Here is a 15405-nt window from a genome sequence, read left to right as displayed (position 1 = left end):
AATGCAGGACAACACCCAGCTGGTGTTGCAGAATTGCTTGGTGTGGGGAAAAAAACAAAAACAAACAAACATTTGGTGACCAGAAGTGTCAGAAATGACGTGTTCTGTGTGAAAGTAAAGGAGAAAGACCCAGGAGCAGAAATGTAGGTTTTCCAATATAGTTACAATGTGTATTAGTTTCCTAGGGCTGCTGTAACAAAGTACTATAAACTGGGTGGCTTAAAACAACAGAAATTTATTCTGGAAGCCAGAAGTCTGATGTTGGCAGGGCCGTCATTCCTTGCCTCTTCCACTTCTGGTAGCCCCAGGTGTTCCTTGGTTTACAGCTGCATAACTCCAACCTCTGCCTCCATCTTCACATGATTTTCTTCCCTCCTATCTTCATGTCATCTTCTTATAAGGACAACAGTCATACTGGACTAATTCCAGTATGACCTCATCTTAATCAATTACATCTGCAAAAACTCTTATTTCCAAATAAGGTCACATTCTAAAATACAAGGGGTTATGACTTCAAATTATTTTTTAGGATCATCATTCAACTTATAACACCATCATTTAGTTAAATAACACCAATCCCCCAATAACATGTTTCAAATTTCAATTATCATGGTATATTAATTGTAAGTAATTGCATAAAGTAAAAACTTTCCTATAGGTCTTATTAAAAAACAAGACAACAGACCCCAAGTGGAGTTGCTTATGCTAATAAACCCCAGGTTACAGTTTTGGCTCTCCCAGAAATGGAATCTTAAACTAGTCAATTAGGAATTACCTCGTCAGCACTAGTTAGTAATCTGCCTGATAGACCCCTGTGATCCTCTAAAGGAAAGCAACTTTGCCATAACCAACTTGCTTTTTTGCCAAGTATAACTTCCTTGCTTCTGCTCCCTTCTGCCTATAAAGTCTTTCATCAAATACAGGTCCTCGGAGCTCCTTTTTACCTGCTAAATTGCACGCTGCCCGATTCAAATCAGTTTTTGCTCAAAAAACTCTTAAAATTTTTAATATGATTCAGTTCATCTTTTAACGCAAAAATCACTATGTAAATATGGTCAGCGACCGATGTCACTTCTTTCAAGGTCTGTCGGTGACTGACCACTGTGCATATCATGGAAGTGCAATTTGCAATAAGCAGCTAACACCCTTCCTTAGTACTAAAGCAACAAAGGAGAGCAGTTGGAATGATTAAAACTTAGAAATATAGAGGGAAGTTCCCGTGACGCTAAAATCTAGACTTCTGAGGAATAGAATAGGTCCTGAGGGGGCATCAGTCAGTGCTGGTGTCTCTAAGGGTATTGGAGGCACACTAAAGTTCATTCGGCCACTGGTGGAAAAACTGCAAACTATTTTCAACTGCTGCTGCAAGAAGGAACTGCTGCTGCCACGGTGAAGAAGCGCTGCCAGGGCGATGCTTATAGGACCCACAAGGAGACAGGACGCAGACAGGACGCAGTCCTCTAGCCTTGCAGTCTCCCTCTAACATCCTCTATGGAGAGAGCATAAAATGGAGCCATCTGGCAAAGCAGATATGCTGTTTGAAGAATCTTAGCTTTACCATCACAGTGCAAAATATGGAACGGTGGGTTTGGAGATGGAAGACACTAACTTAATAACTGGTGCACGATTCTAGAAGCAATAGTGGCAGAGAAATATAACCAGCTATGCAAGGTAATGGGTTGTATTTTATCTATCAAGGGAAATTGCGAATAGTTTTGGGCTAATGTCCCTGGTTGATTGAGACTGTAAAAAGAGAGCTAATGATGAAATTTAAATGATTATAGAAAATTGTAAATGATATGCAGAATGTGGACTTTATTTGCTGTGGCTTCTAATGCCTGCAATATCTGAAAAGAAGGAATGAGGCTGAAAAACAGTAATGAATATGTTTTTTAAAATACAGGGAAAAAAACATAAAAAAAACAAACACATGGAGGCTAAACAATACGTTACTAAATAACCAAGAGATCACTGAAGAAATCAAAGAGGAAATCAAAAAATACCTAGAGACAAATGACAATGAAAACACGACGATTCAAAACCTATGGGATGCAACAAAAGCAGTTCTAAGAGGAAAGTTTATAGCTATACAAACCTACCTCAAGAAACAAGAAAAATCTCAAATAAACAATCTAACCTTAAACCTAAAGGAACTAGAGAAAGAAGAACAAACAAAACCCAAAGTTAGCAGAAGGAAAGAAATCATAAAGATCAGAGCAGAAATAAATGAAATAGCAACAAAGAAAACAATAGCAAAGATCAATAAAACTAAAAGCTGCTTCTTTTAGAAGATAAACAAAATTGATAAACCATTAGCCAGACTCATCAAGAAAAAGAGGGAGAGGACTCAAATCAATAAAATTAGAAAAGAAAAAGGAGAAGTTACAACAGACACCACAGAAATACAAAGCATCATAAAAGAATACTACAAGCAACTCTATGCCAATAAAATGGACAACCTGGAAGAAATGGACAAATTCTTAGAAAGGTATAACCTTCCAAGACTGAACCAGGAAGAAATAGAAAATATGAACAGACCAATCACAAGGAATGAAGTTGAAACTGTGATTAAAAATCTTCCAACAAGCAAAAGTCCAGGACCAGATGGCTTCACAGGTGAATTCTATCAAACATTTAGAGAAGAGCTAACACCCATCCTTCTGAAACTCTTCCAAAAAATTGCAGAGGAGGGAACACTCCCAAACTCATTCTATGAGGCCACCATCACCCTGATACCAAAACGAGACAAAGATACTACAAAAAAAGAAAATTACAGACCAATATCACTGATGAATATAGGTGCAAAAATCCTCAACAAAATACTAGCAAACAGAATCCAACAACAGATTAAAAGGATCATACACCATGATCAAGTGGGATTTATCCCAGGGATGCAAGGATTCCTCAATATACACAAATCAATCAATGTGATACATCATATTAACAAACTGAAGAATAAAAACCATATGATCATCTCAATAGATACAGAAAAAGCTTTTGACAAAATTCAACACCCATTTATGATAAAAACTCTACAGAAAGTGGGCACAGAGGGAAACTACCTCAACATAATAAAGGCCATATATGACAAACCCACAGCAAACATCATTCTCAATGGTGAAAAACTGAAAGCATTTCCTGTAAGATCAGGAACACGACAAGGTTGTCCACTCTGGCCACTGTTATTCAACATAGTTTTGGAAGTCCTAGCCATGGCAATCAGAGAAGAAAAAGAAATAAAAGGAATACAAATTGGAAAAGAAGAAGTAAAACTGTCACTGTTTGCAGATGACATGATACTATACACAGAGAATCCTAAAGATGCCACCAGAAAACTACTACAGCTAATCAATGAATTTGGTAAAGTGGCAGGATACAAAATTAATGCACAGTAATCTCTTGCATTCCTATACACTAATGATGAAAAATCTGAAAGAGAAATTAAGGAAACACTCCCATTTACCATTGCAACAAAAAGAATAAAATACCTAGGAATAAACCTACCTAGGGAGACAAAAGACCTGTATGCAGAAAACTATAAGACACTGATGAAAGAAATTAAAGATGATACCAACAGATGGAGAGATATACCATGTTCTTGGATTGGAAGAATCAATATTGTGAAAATGACTATACTACCCAAAGCAGTCTACAGATTCAATGCAATCCCTATCAAATTACCAATGGCATTTTTTACGGAACTAGAACAAAAAATCTTAAGATTTGTATGGAGACACAAAAGACCCCGAATAGCCAAAGCAGTCTTGAGGGAAGAAAACGGAGCTGGAGGAATCAGACTCCCTGACTTCAGACTATACTATAAAGCTACAGTAATCAACACAATATGGTACTGGCACAAAAAGAGAAACATAAATCAATGGAACAGGATAGAAAGCCCAGACATAAAACCACGCACCTATGGTCAACTAATGTATGACCAAGGAGGCAAGGATATACAATGGAGAAAAGATAGCCTCTTCAATAAGTGGTGCTGGAAAAACTGGACAGCTACATGTAAAAGAATGAAATTAGAACACTCCCTAACACCATACACAAAAATAAACTCAAAATGGATTCGAGACCTAAATGTAAGACCAGACACTATAAAACTCTTAGAGGAAAACATAGGAAGAACACTCTATGACATAAATCACAGCAAGATCTTTTTTGATCCACCTCCTAGAGTAATGGAAACAAAAACAAAAATAAATAAATGAGACCTAATGAAACTTCAAAGCTTTTGCACAGCAAAGGAAACCATAAACAAGACAAAAAGACAACCCTCAGAATGGGAGAAAATATTTGCAAACAAATCAACGGACAAAGGATTAATCTCCAAAATATATAAACAGCTTATGAAGCTCAATATTAAAAAAACAAACAGCCCAATCCAAAAATGGGCAGAAGACCTAAATAGACATTTCTCCAAAGAAGACATACAGATGGCCAAGAAGCACATGAAAAGCTGCTCAACATCACTGATTATTAGAGAAATGCAAATCAAAACTACAATGAGGTATCACCTCACACCAGTAAGAATGGGCATCATCAGAAAATCTACAAACAACAAATGCTGGAGAGGGTGTGGAGAAAAGGGAACCCTCTTGCACTGTTGGTAGGAATGTAAATTGATACAGCCAGTATGGAGGTTCCTTAAAAAAGTAAAAATAGATTTACCATATGATCCAGCAATCCCACTACTGGGCATGTACCCAGAGAAAACCATAATTCAAAAAGACACATGCACCCCAATGTTCATTGCAGCACTATTTACAATAGCCAAGTAATGGAAGCAACCTAAATGCCCATCGACAGACGAATGGATAAAGAAGATGAGGTACATATATACAATGGAATATTACTCAGCCATAAAAAGGAACGAAATTGGGTCATTTGTTGAGACGTGGATGGAACTAGAGACTGTCATACAGAGTGAAGTAAGTCAGAAAGAGAAAAACAAATATAGTATATTAACACATATATGTGGAACCTAGAAAAATGGTACAGATGAACTGGTTTGCAGGGCAGAAATTGAGACACAGATGTAGAGAACAAACGTATGGACACCAAGGGGGGAAGCGGCGGGGGGTGGGCGTGGGTGTGGGATGAATTGGGCTATTGGGATTGACATGTATACGTATAAAATTGATGACTAATAAGAACCTGCTGTATAAAAAAATAAATAAAATAAAATTTAAAAATTTTTTTAAAAAGTTCTGCAAATTTTGCTCAGTTTTGATGTACTTATTCATAAACAAAATTTTTAAAAGAGCTTATTACTCATTTGCTGCCAAATGTTAATGAAAGTAGAATTTGGTTTTCTTTCTATTAAAATGACAAAGTTTAGCCTTGGCAGATAGAGAGGTAGTAAAATGTTATTTAATGTTTTAAAAATTTAATTGTGATAAATACACGTAACATAAAATTTACCATCAACCATTTTTTTAAATAAATTTTTTTATTTGTTTATTTATTTTTTGGCGGCCTTGGGTCTTCATTGCTGCGTGCAAGCTTTCTCTGGTTGCAACGAGCGGGGGCTACTCTTCATTGTGGTGGCTTGTCTTTGTTGTGGAGCACGAGCTCTAGGCACGCAGGCTTCAATAGTTGTGGCACATGGGCTCAGTAGTTGTGGCTCGTGGGCTCTAGAGCTCAGGCTCAGTAGTTGTGGTGCACGGGCTTAGTTTCTCCATGGCACATGGGATCTTCCTGGACCAGGGCTCGAACCCGTGTCCCCTGCATTGGCAAGTAGATTCTTAACCACTGCGCCACCAGGGAAGCCCCTCATTAACCATTTTTGAGTGTGTAGTTTAGTAGTGTTAAATATATCATATTTTTGTGTAACCAATCTTCAGAACTTTTTCATTATGCAAAACTGAAACCCGTTAAAAGTCCCTCCTTCTGCCTTCTCCCCAGCTCCTGGCAATCACCATTCTAATTATTGTTTCTATGAATTTGACTACTCCAGATACCTCATATAAGTGAAATCATACAGTATTTGTCTTTTTGTCGCTGGCTTATTTCACTTAGCATAATTCATGTTGTTGCATGTGTCGGAATTCCCTTCCTTTTTCAGGCTAAATAATATTTCATTGTATGTATATACCACATTTGTTTATCAATTCCTCCATCAATGAATATTTAGGTTGCTTCCACATTTTGGCTATTGTGAATAATGCTGCTGTGAACATGAGTGGACAAATTTCTCTTCAAGATCCTGCTTTCAATTCTTTGGGATATATACCCAGAAGTGGTATTGCTGGATTATATGATAACTCTTTTTGAGGAACCACCATACTGTTTTCTATAGCAGCTGTACCTTTTTACATTCCAACCAACACAAAGATTCCAATTTCTCCACATCCTTGCTAAGATTGGTTATTTTCAGTTTTTTGTTTATTTCTGATAGTAACCATCCTAATAGGTGTAAGGTGATATCTCAGTGGCTTTTACTTTTTCATTTACATTTCTCTAATGATTAGTGATTTTTAATGTCTTTTCATATGCTTGTTGGCCATTTGTGTATATTATTTGGAGAAATGTCTATTCAAGTCCTTTGCCTATTTTTTGAGTTATTTGCTTTGTTATTGCTGGTTTTGTGTTGTAGGAGTTCTTTATATATCCAGGGTATTTACTAATCAGATATATGATTTGCAAATATTTTCTCTTTTTACATTGGTTGCCTTTTCATTCTGTTGTTTCCTTTGGTGCACAGATGTTTAAAATTCTGATGTAGTCCAATTTATTTTTTCTTTTGTTGTCTATGTTTTAGTATATATCCATGAAATTATTGCCAAATCCAATGTCATGAGCTTTTTCCCCATATATTCTTCTAAGAGTTTTACAGTTTTAGCTCTCAGATCTTTGATTCTTTTTGAGTCAATTTTTGTGTATGGTGTAAGGTAAGGGTCCAACTTCATTCTTTTGCATATCCAGTTTCCTCAACACTATTTGATGAAAAGACTGTCCTTTCTCTATTGAATGGCTTAGCATCCTTGTCAAAAATCATTTGAGCAAATATGTGAGGGTTTATTTCTGGGCTGTCTATTCTATTTCATATATCTGTCTTTATGCCAAGACCACACTGTTTTGATTACTGTAGCTTTGTAATAAGTTTTGAAATCTGGAAGTGTGTGAGACCTCCGACTGTGTTCTTTTTCAGATTGTTTTGGCTATTCGAAGTCCCTTGAGATTCCATGTAAATTTTAGGATGGAATTTTTTCTATTTCTGCAAAAATAGAACATTATATTTTACTTTCTGCTCATATAGAAAAGATTTGTTATCTCACTAAAATAATGTTCTGTGCCTTGTACCGTACTTTCTTTTTCAGGGTTTCACTTCTGAAAAAAGCTAAGGTTCCTTGTAATTGTGTTACTGTCTGGTATGTTTTTTAAATTACCTTACTGACATTTTGATTAATAGACAGCTAAGCTATAACCATTTATTGTTCTAAGGCATATATGATCCTATCTTAATCATGACCATATCTGCTCTTATAGTTTTGTTATTTTTTTCCTTCCAAAATTAGAACTTAAATTCAGGGATAAAACTTAAGATATCTTTTACACTTAGGGGTTTTCCAGAGATCCCCTTGGTGATCACAGTGATTTGTTCTGTTACCTTATTAAAAAAATAAAAAGCTGAAAATGAAGTTTGTTTGGTATGCTCTATATTTTGTAATTATTTCAACATTATTTTAAGAGGTGCATAGAAAGAACTTCCCAGTCAATATAGAAGCATAACTTTCCTTGTTTAATTGTAGTTAAACATTTTTTAAATAAAAATTGTATATATTTAAGGTGTACAACATGATGTTTTGATATACAATACATAATAAAATTATTACAACAACAAGCTAATTAACATATCCACCTCCTCACACAGTTACTTTTAGGTGTGTGTGTGTGTGTATTATAAATACCTGATATCTACTTTCTTAGCAAATTTCAAGTATGCAATACAGTATTATTAACTATAGTCACCATGTAATACATTATATCTCTAGAACTAATTCATCCTGTACAACTAAAACTTGTTATCCATTGACTACATCTCCCCCCTGCCCCCCACCTCCCTGCCCCTGGTAACCACCATTCTACTCTCTGCTTCTGAAATTTTGACTTTTTTAGATTCCGCTTATCAGTGCAATCATGCAGTATTTTTCTTTCTGCGTCTAGTTTCTTTCTTTGTCTTAGCATAATGTCCTCCAGGTTCATCCATGTTGTATAGTACTGTTGAACTGGCAAGATTTCTTAATTTTTTAAGGCTGAATAATAGTCCATTTTGTGTGTGTATGTGTGTGTGCGCATGCCAGTTTCTTTATTCAGTTATCTGTTGATAGACACAAATTGTTTCCGTATCTTGCTTATTGTGAATAATGCTGTAATGAGCATGAGATCACAGATATCTCTTTGAGATACTGATTTCATTCTATATATATATATATATATATATATATATATATATATAAAGAAAAATGATTTCTGAATCATATAGTAGGTCTATTTTTAATTTTCTGAGGAACTTCCATACTGTTTTCCATAGTGGCTGCACCAATTTACATTCCTACCAACAGTGTACAGGGGTTCCTTCTCTCCACATCCTTGCGAACACTTATTATCTTTTGTCTTTTTTTGTTTTAATTATGTTTTATCGTATGTCTTCTTTTTTTTTTTTAATTTTTATTTATTTATTTATTTATTTATTTATTTATTTATGGCTGTGTTGGGTCTTCGTTTCTGTGCGAGGGCTTTCTCTAGTTGCGGCAAGTGGGGGCCGCTCTTCATCGTGGTGCGCGGGCCTCTCACCATCGCGGCCTCTCTTGTTGTGGAGCACAGGCTCCAGACACGCAGGCTCAGCAATTGTGGCTCACAGGCCTAGTCGCTCCACGGCATGTGGGATCTTCCCAGACCAGGGCTCGAACCCGTGTGCCCTGCATTGGCAGGCAGATTCTCAACCACTGCGCCACCAGGGAAGCCCTATCTTTTGTCTTTGATAATAGCCATCCTAACAGGTGTGAGGTGATATCTCATTGTGGTTTTGATTTGCGTTTTCCTGAGTAGTGATGTTGAGTGCCTTTCACTTGATTAATTTTGAACAGGTAAAATATTATTAATATAAATATGTTTCAGATACTGTGTATACTTTATCTGGAGGAAGATTTTTCAGTGTTCTTACTGCCCCTAATATGTTATCTTCAGGAAAACACTGATCAATATTTAATAAAATTGTTACGTATTTTATCCTATAAAGAATTTTTTTTCTCCATTTTATTGGCTAGTTTTATTAGTCAGAGCCATTCAGTATTATCATCAACATGTGATTTCTGCTTTCCTCTCATGCTTGTCTAAGAGCCTTGCCATAAACTCCTAGTACAAATTGGATCTTCAGCAAAGGACAGCCTCAGAGCCTCATGAGTACCAGGTACTCTCTCAACAATGAATAGACTCATCGGTATTGGCTTCTGAGCCAGCGTTATTTATACCTTGTCATACTGTGCTGGAGGACTGAACTGTGATTTTCAGATTATTTTCAGATCAAAAATCATGACTTTGTGAAAACCTAGTAACCCAAGATCTACATAGAACTGAGTGAACTGATGAGAAAAAACTAATAATAATAATGGACATTTATTTGGGGTGGGGGGTATATTGTTGTATTACTCATAGTGTTCTATTTTCTGATAGATATATCAGGAAGCCCTTTTTCTCTTTCTTCAAATTCTATCTCCAACCCTAAATATAGTAGGCTATGCTTTTTTTTATTAGTTATCTATTTTATACATATTAGTGTATATATGTCAATCCCAATCTCCCAGTTCATCCCACCACCACCACCACCACCCCCCACGCAGACTATACTTTTGCAAACTGAAATTAAACATTCTTTAAATGGTGTTTTGTTCTCCCTGACGCCTTGGCATTCAAGAACAAATACTTCTGCTGAGTCACTTTATTTTTCTTGCCAACATAATAATTTGCGTACATTCAATAAGAATCTGTCCTACTTTCTGTGAAGATACAATTAAACAAATCAATTGTCCTATCAGGGCTATACTGGAGTATATTTTACAGAATGAATCTCATTTCATTAGGTATGAAAAGCCTACCATGAAGAAACTGGTAGGGTTCTTAATCTGTGGAAACCATACACATAGATGAATCAGGTTGCAATACGAGTCCAGCTTTTAAAAATATGTGTTATCAAGTCTAATTTTCAGAATTTTTTTATGATCATAAGGAGGACTATTAAGAAAAATTATCCAAAACTCAGAAACAAGATAAAAAAATGACTGCATGTCCCTTTAATGTCTAACAAACTTCCCCAGCACCCCCATCCAGGATTATTTAATTTTCTAGGAAATGTGCTTTTGTGTGACTTAATACTTGATTAGACCCCAGACTTTGTGAGGTTGCTCATTAAGCTGTAAATTTTTTTCAGGGAAAGATGCAAATTATTTCTTTCCCGTAGGAAAACAAACAAAAAAACAAAACAAACAAAAAAAACCAAAAACACTCCAAAATTTATTCCCAAACCTAACAAATGCATTTCTGTATGACTTTTCAGATGGACTGTTATATATCCTCCATTATTCTAATTCTTCTTTGAACTAACTTACCATTTAACTCATTAATGAGTTAAATAATAATCATTGACACGTGTTCATTCTATATTTGTATAGAAGTCATATTTTAAGAAATTATGCTCTTTTAAAATTATACTTTGGACGCCCACGCTCTCAGGCAAGCTCTGCCTGCAGGAAGCAGCAGTCTCGCAGGTCGGCCCGGCCACAACCCGTCTGCTCCCCGCCTTTGCTGGAAAATGGGCCACAGAATATAGGTATTCTCGGACTCCCCAGCGTTCTTCTCAGTCTCAGACAACCCTTCAACCACAGAGAAGGGCACACACCTAGAGAAGGACATGGCAACCGACATGGCCTAAGCTTCTTGGCCCTGTATTTCTCCCGAAGAAGGCTTAGCTCCTGGTGGCACGGAGCTGGGAAACCGTCACCAGAGCGACAGCGCCGCCTTTGACCCTACATGGGGAGGCTGCGCACTCTGCCCTGTGTGACCCACCCTTCTCAACGTGCTCTCACCACCCTTCCCCCGCCTACGCACCCAATGCAGGACCAGAACTGGCTGAGCTTCAGTGACCATAACTTCAGCAAAGACTGAAACCAGGACCCCCACCAGATGGAAACTGCTGACCGTAAACGCTAGACCATAGACTGGCTGGAGCCAGAGATTTGATGACTGAGATTCCTGAAACTTCACCCTGTTACCTCACCACTAACCAATCAGAAGAATGTCCAGGAGCTGATCACACACCCTGGGACCCTCACCCTAATGTTGCGCTGAAAGCCATTGGGGAATGAGTGTTTTGAACACTAGCTGCCCATTCTCCTTGTCACCCTGCAATAAACGCTGTACTTTCCTTCACCACAACCCAGCATCAGTAGAGTGGCATTCTGCTATATTGGCAGAATCGAGCAGTTGCAAAAAGAGACCATATGGCTCTCAAAGTCTGAAATATTATCTGGCCAGGCAAAACTATTACAAAAAATGATAACTAAGTGAAAAAAAAATATTATCTGGCCCTTTACAGAAAAAGTTTACAGTGTCCTGCTCTAATCCATAACTGCCAACCTGCAGTTGCCCCATCCTCACCACACTCCTGCTCCAGGGCAAAAGTCAGGAAGGAGCAGACTTAGGATGAATTTCCTGCTTGTGAACACTAGTCCTGGTCCTGTTTTAGAAAGCTGTATTATCCTGCCAGCTTCAAAAACTAAGAGAAGAAATTCCCCCAATATCCATCCTGACCAAAGATTCCAAAATGGGAGAGAGGGAGGTGCTCTGCTTTCCACATTCCAAATTGAAGGAGCTGTGGCATCACAGTTCTCCACCCACACCATCCTGTGTCTCCCCTCCAGGCTTTTGAGCATTCTATTTCCTCTCCTGGGAAAACGCTTCCTTCCCTCTTTGCTGACCTAACCATTTCAATCAGTTCAGACATGACTGACGCCTTCCTTCATCTCTCATAGCTCCTCTCCTTAGAGGTTACTGGTTCCTTCAAGCTCTCATTACATCCTGGGTTGACCTCTAACATGGTCCTTACCATATGACATTCAAATTATTAGTAGATGTGTTTCCCTAACCTGACCATGAGCTCTTCAAGGACAGGGCAGGTCCCAAGGGCAAGGACCATGTCTCAGTCATTTTTGGATTCACAGCATGCATGGCAGTGCCAAGCACACAGTGGGTACTCAGTATATACCACTTATTGAACTGCATTGAACACTGGTGGATTAGTCAGCTCAGGCTGCCATACAAAATACCACAGATGGAAATTTATTTTCTGGAGGCTAGAAATCCAAGATTGAGGTGGCAGCAAGGTTGGTTTCTACTGAGGCCTCTCTCCTTGGCTTGCAGATGGCTACCTTCTGGCTGTGTCTTCACATGGCCTTTTCCTCTGTGCTCCCATGGAGAGACAGATCTGGTATATCATCTACTTTCTTTTTCCCCACATCTCTTAGCATATACTAAATTCTCACAAATATTTAGTTCTGTCTCTGGACTCCCTAGTCTGATCCATAAATTTGTCTGTCCATTTAATGTACCACACTGTTTGAATTACTGTAGCTTTATATTAGCTTTTAATATCTAGTAGAGTTAGTCCCACCTCATTGCCTTCTTCTTCAGAAGTTTCCTGGCTGTCCAAGTTTGTTCATATTTCATGTGAACTTTAAAACCAGCTTATCTAATTCCATATCCTCTTCCACCAAATCTCATTGGTGATTTTATTCATCATGTTAAATTTATAGATTAGTTTAAGGGCCTTTATATTTTATGATGTTAAGTCTTCCTATCCAAGTTCATGGTATGCCTTTATATTTGTTAAAGTTTATTTTGTATCTTCCAGTAATATTTTAAAGTCTTCTTCAATAAGTATTTCACATTCTTGTTATGTTGGTAACTAGGTTTTTTTTTTTTCCTTTTTTGTTTCGAATGTAAATGGGAGTTCCCCATCTCCATACCTGTTAACTGCTTGTTGTTTGTATACATGAAGATTTTTGATTCTGTATATTTATTTTGTACCCAGATATTGTATGAAATTCTCTTATTTTTTGTAATACAATTTATTTGGGTGCTCCAGATGTGTAATCATATTGTCTGAATATAATGATAACTTTACCTTCTTTCCTATTTTTATATCTGTTAATTTCCTTTTGAATACTTCCTTGGGCTAATACCTCAAGAACAATATTAAATGATAATGACAATTAAAAGAATAAAATAAAATTATACTTTGACACTCCCTAATAGCTTCTCTGATTTTCCTATTCTTATTCAAACTACATTCTGCTGTCAGTCTGCTTTTCCTAAAATACCATTTATGATACTTACTCCCCTCCTTGATGAAACACCCTACCAACAGGATAAGTTTCCAAAAGTCATCAGCCTGCTAGTCACAATCCCGCACTGTTGAGTTCCAGTTGCCTTTAGCACCTTATCTTCCACACAAACTCTCATTCCAGTCAAACAAAAATATAGTAGTTTTTTTAAAACCAATATGTCATATTAAAACAGTGAGATTAAAAAATCTCATCTGAATTGCTTTATCTGTCCTCCTCCCCTCTGTAATTTCTATTTCAGCAAGCTAGCTCATTTTATGTCAGCCATTAACTCCCCATGGAAAGTGAATGCCTGAATTCTTATAGTGTTTAACACAACATAAATAAAGATATACTGTGATGTAATAAAGATATGTCTGGTCTTTGTTCCTGGTTCCTGCCACAGAGCTTCAAAAACTCTTGGAGAGGAGTATCTTTGTTATACCAACGGGTGACTTATCATGGGCCCCTAGATAGCCTCAGAGTGGGGACTGGTCACCAAGAAGACCGACCATGTGATTAGAGGATAAGATGCTTAAGATTTTGAGCCAGCCTGACCTCCAGGGAGGCAGCGGGGGCTAGAGATTGAGTTTAATCATGTGGTCAATGACTTAATAAATCATGCGTACATATTGAAACCCCAGTAAAAATTCTAGACACCAAAGCCCAGTGGAGTTTGCTGGTTGGTGAACATATTGATGTGCTGGGCAGATGACTTGCCTGGATTCCATGAGGAGAAGGCACAGAAGTTCTGCATTCCCTCCCAGACCTCACCCTATACGTATCTTCATTTTACTGTTCCTGAGTTGTATCCTTTATAATAAAACTAATTGTAAATAGAGTACTTTCTGAATTGTTCTAGTGAATTATCAAATCTGAGGAGGCTATGGGGACCCCTGAATTTATAGCCAAGGCAGTCAGAAGTGGAAGTTGTGGCTGGCGACTCTAGTAAGAGCAGTCTGTGGAGGACTGAGCTCTTAACCTTTGGAATCTGCACTAACACTGGTGGTGGTTAGTGTCAGAACTGTACTGCAGTATGCTCCAGTTGGGATTGGAGTGTATATCTAACACTGTATGTTAATAGTTTACATTTCATGTATGGAGAAAGCATGTTAATCCATTTGTCTGCTTTATCCAGCCATGTTCTCAGGAATTCTCTCTCATGGCAGTGGACTATGTGATTTTTGCCTTTTGGGTACAGCTGATCTGATCAGAGTGGGTGCATGAACTATATGAGCCAATAAGAGTCTGTCTTATTGACACGTGCATGGAATGTGTATAGAAACACTGAAATGTTAATCTGTTGGTAGTGGTGCTGGAGCAGGAGGTGTCGTGGTCCAAGCACGGGTTGGAGAAGAATTTCCAGACACAAAGCAGAATGTAAGGGAGATAGAGTTTACTGAAGAGAAGGGTCACTGCAAGAATAGCGGGCCAACTTCCTGGTAGCCAGGGAAGGTCGACAATGAGCATGGGTTGCTTGTCTGTTTTTATAGCCAGGGAACCTGCAAGTCATCTGCTGACCGGGCAGAGTATGTATACTTTCAGTGTGCTGAGTGGGAGAAAAATGGGGCAAATGTCTTTCCTTATATGGGATGGGAAAGGGACAGGGCATGCTCTGGGACATAGCAATGGTCTCATTGTGACAGAGTGATAGGAGTCCTGTAACTCTTTGTTCCGGCAATATTGGACCTTTGAGTTTGTCTTGTTCTTTGTCCTTGGAGCACACCACAGGAGGTATCTGGCATAGTAAGTACTCAACAGATTTTTGTTGAATGACTACATGAAAGAGGTTTCTGTAACTTTAGGGCTTGAGAGGGCCATTTCCCCATATACATGGAAAACAGATAAAAGTGAGAAGCAGAGACAAAAAGATCACATGGATTGGGAAAGATGGTGAGATAACCACTTTGGACTCCTAAAGATTTTCCTATTCCAGACCTAGTGAGGCCCTCATACATCCTGCTTTGGTTTTCCTTGAAATGGACCTGTGTATTCCCTTTACATTTTCCCATTTGCC

The sequence above is a fragment of the Balaenoptera musculus genome, chromosome 10 (assembly GCF_009873245.2).
Source record: "Balaenoptera musculus isolate JJ_BM4_2016_0621 chromosome 10, mBalMus1.pri.v3, whole genome shotgun sequence".
Classification (NCBI taxonomy): domain Eukaryota; kingdom Metazoa; phylum Chordata; class Mammalia; order Artiodactyla; family Balaenopteridae; genus Balaenoptera; species Balaenoptera musculus.
The sequence above is the reverse complement of the archived record's forward strand: the minus strand, read 5'-3'. Positions refer to the sequence as shown.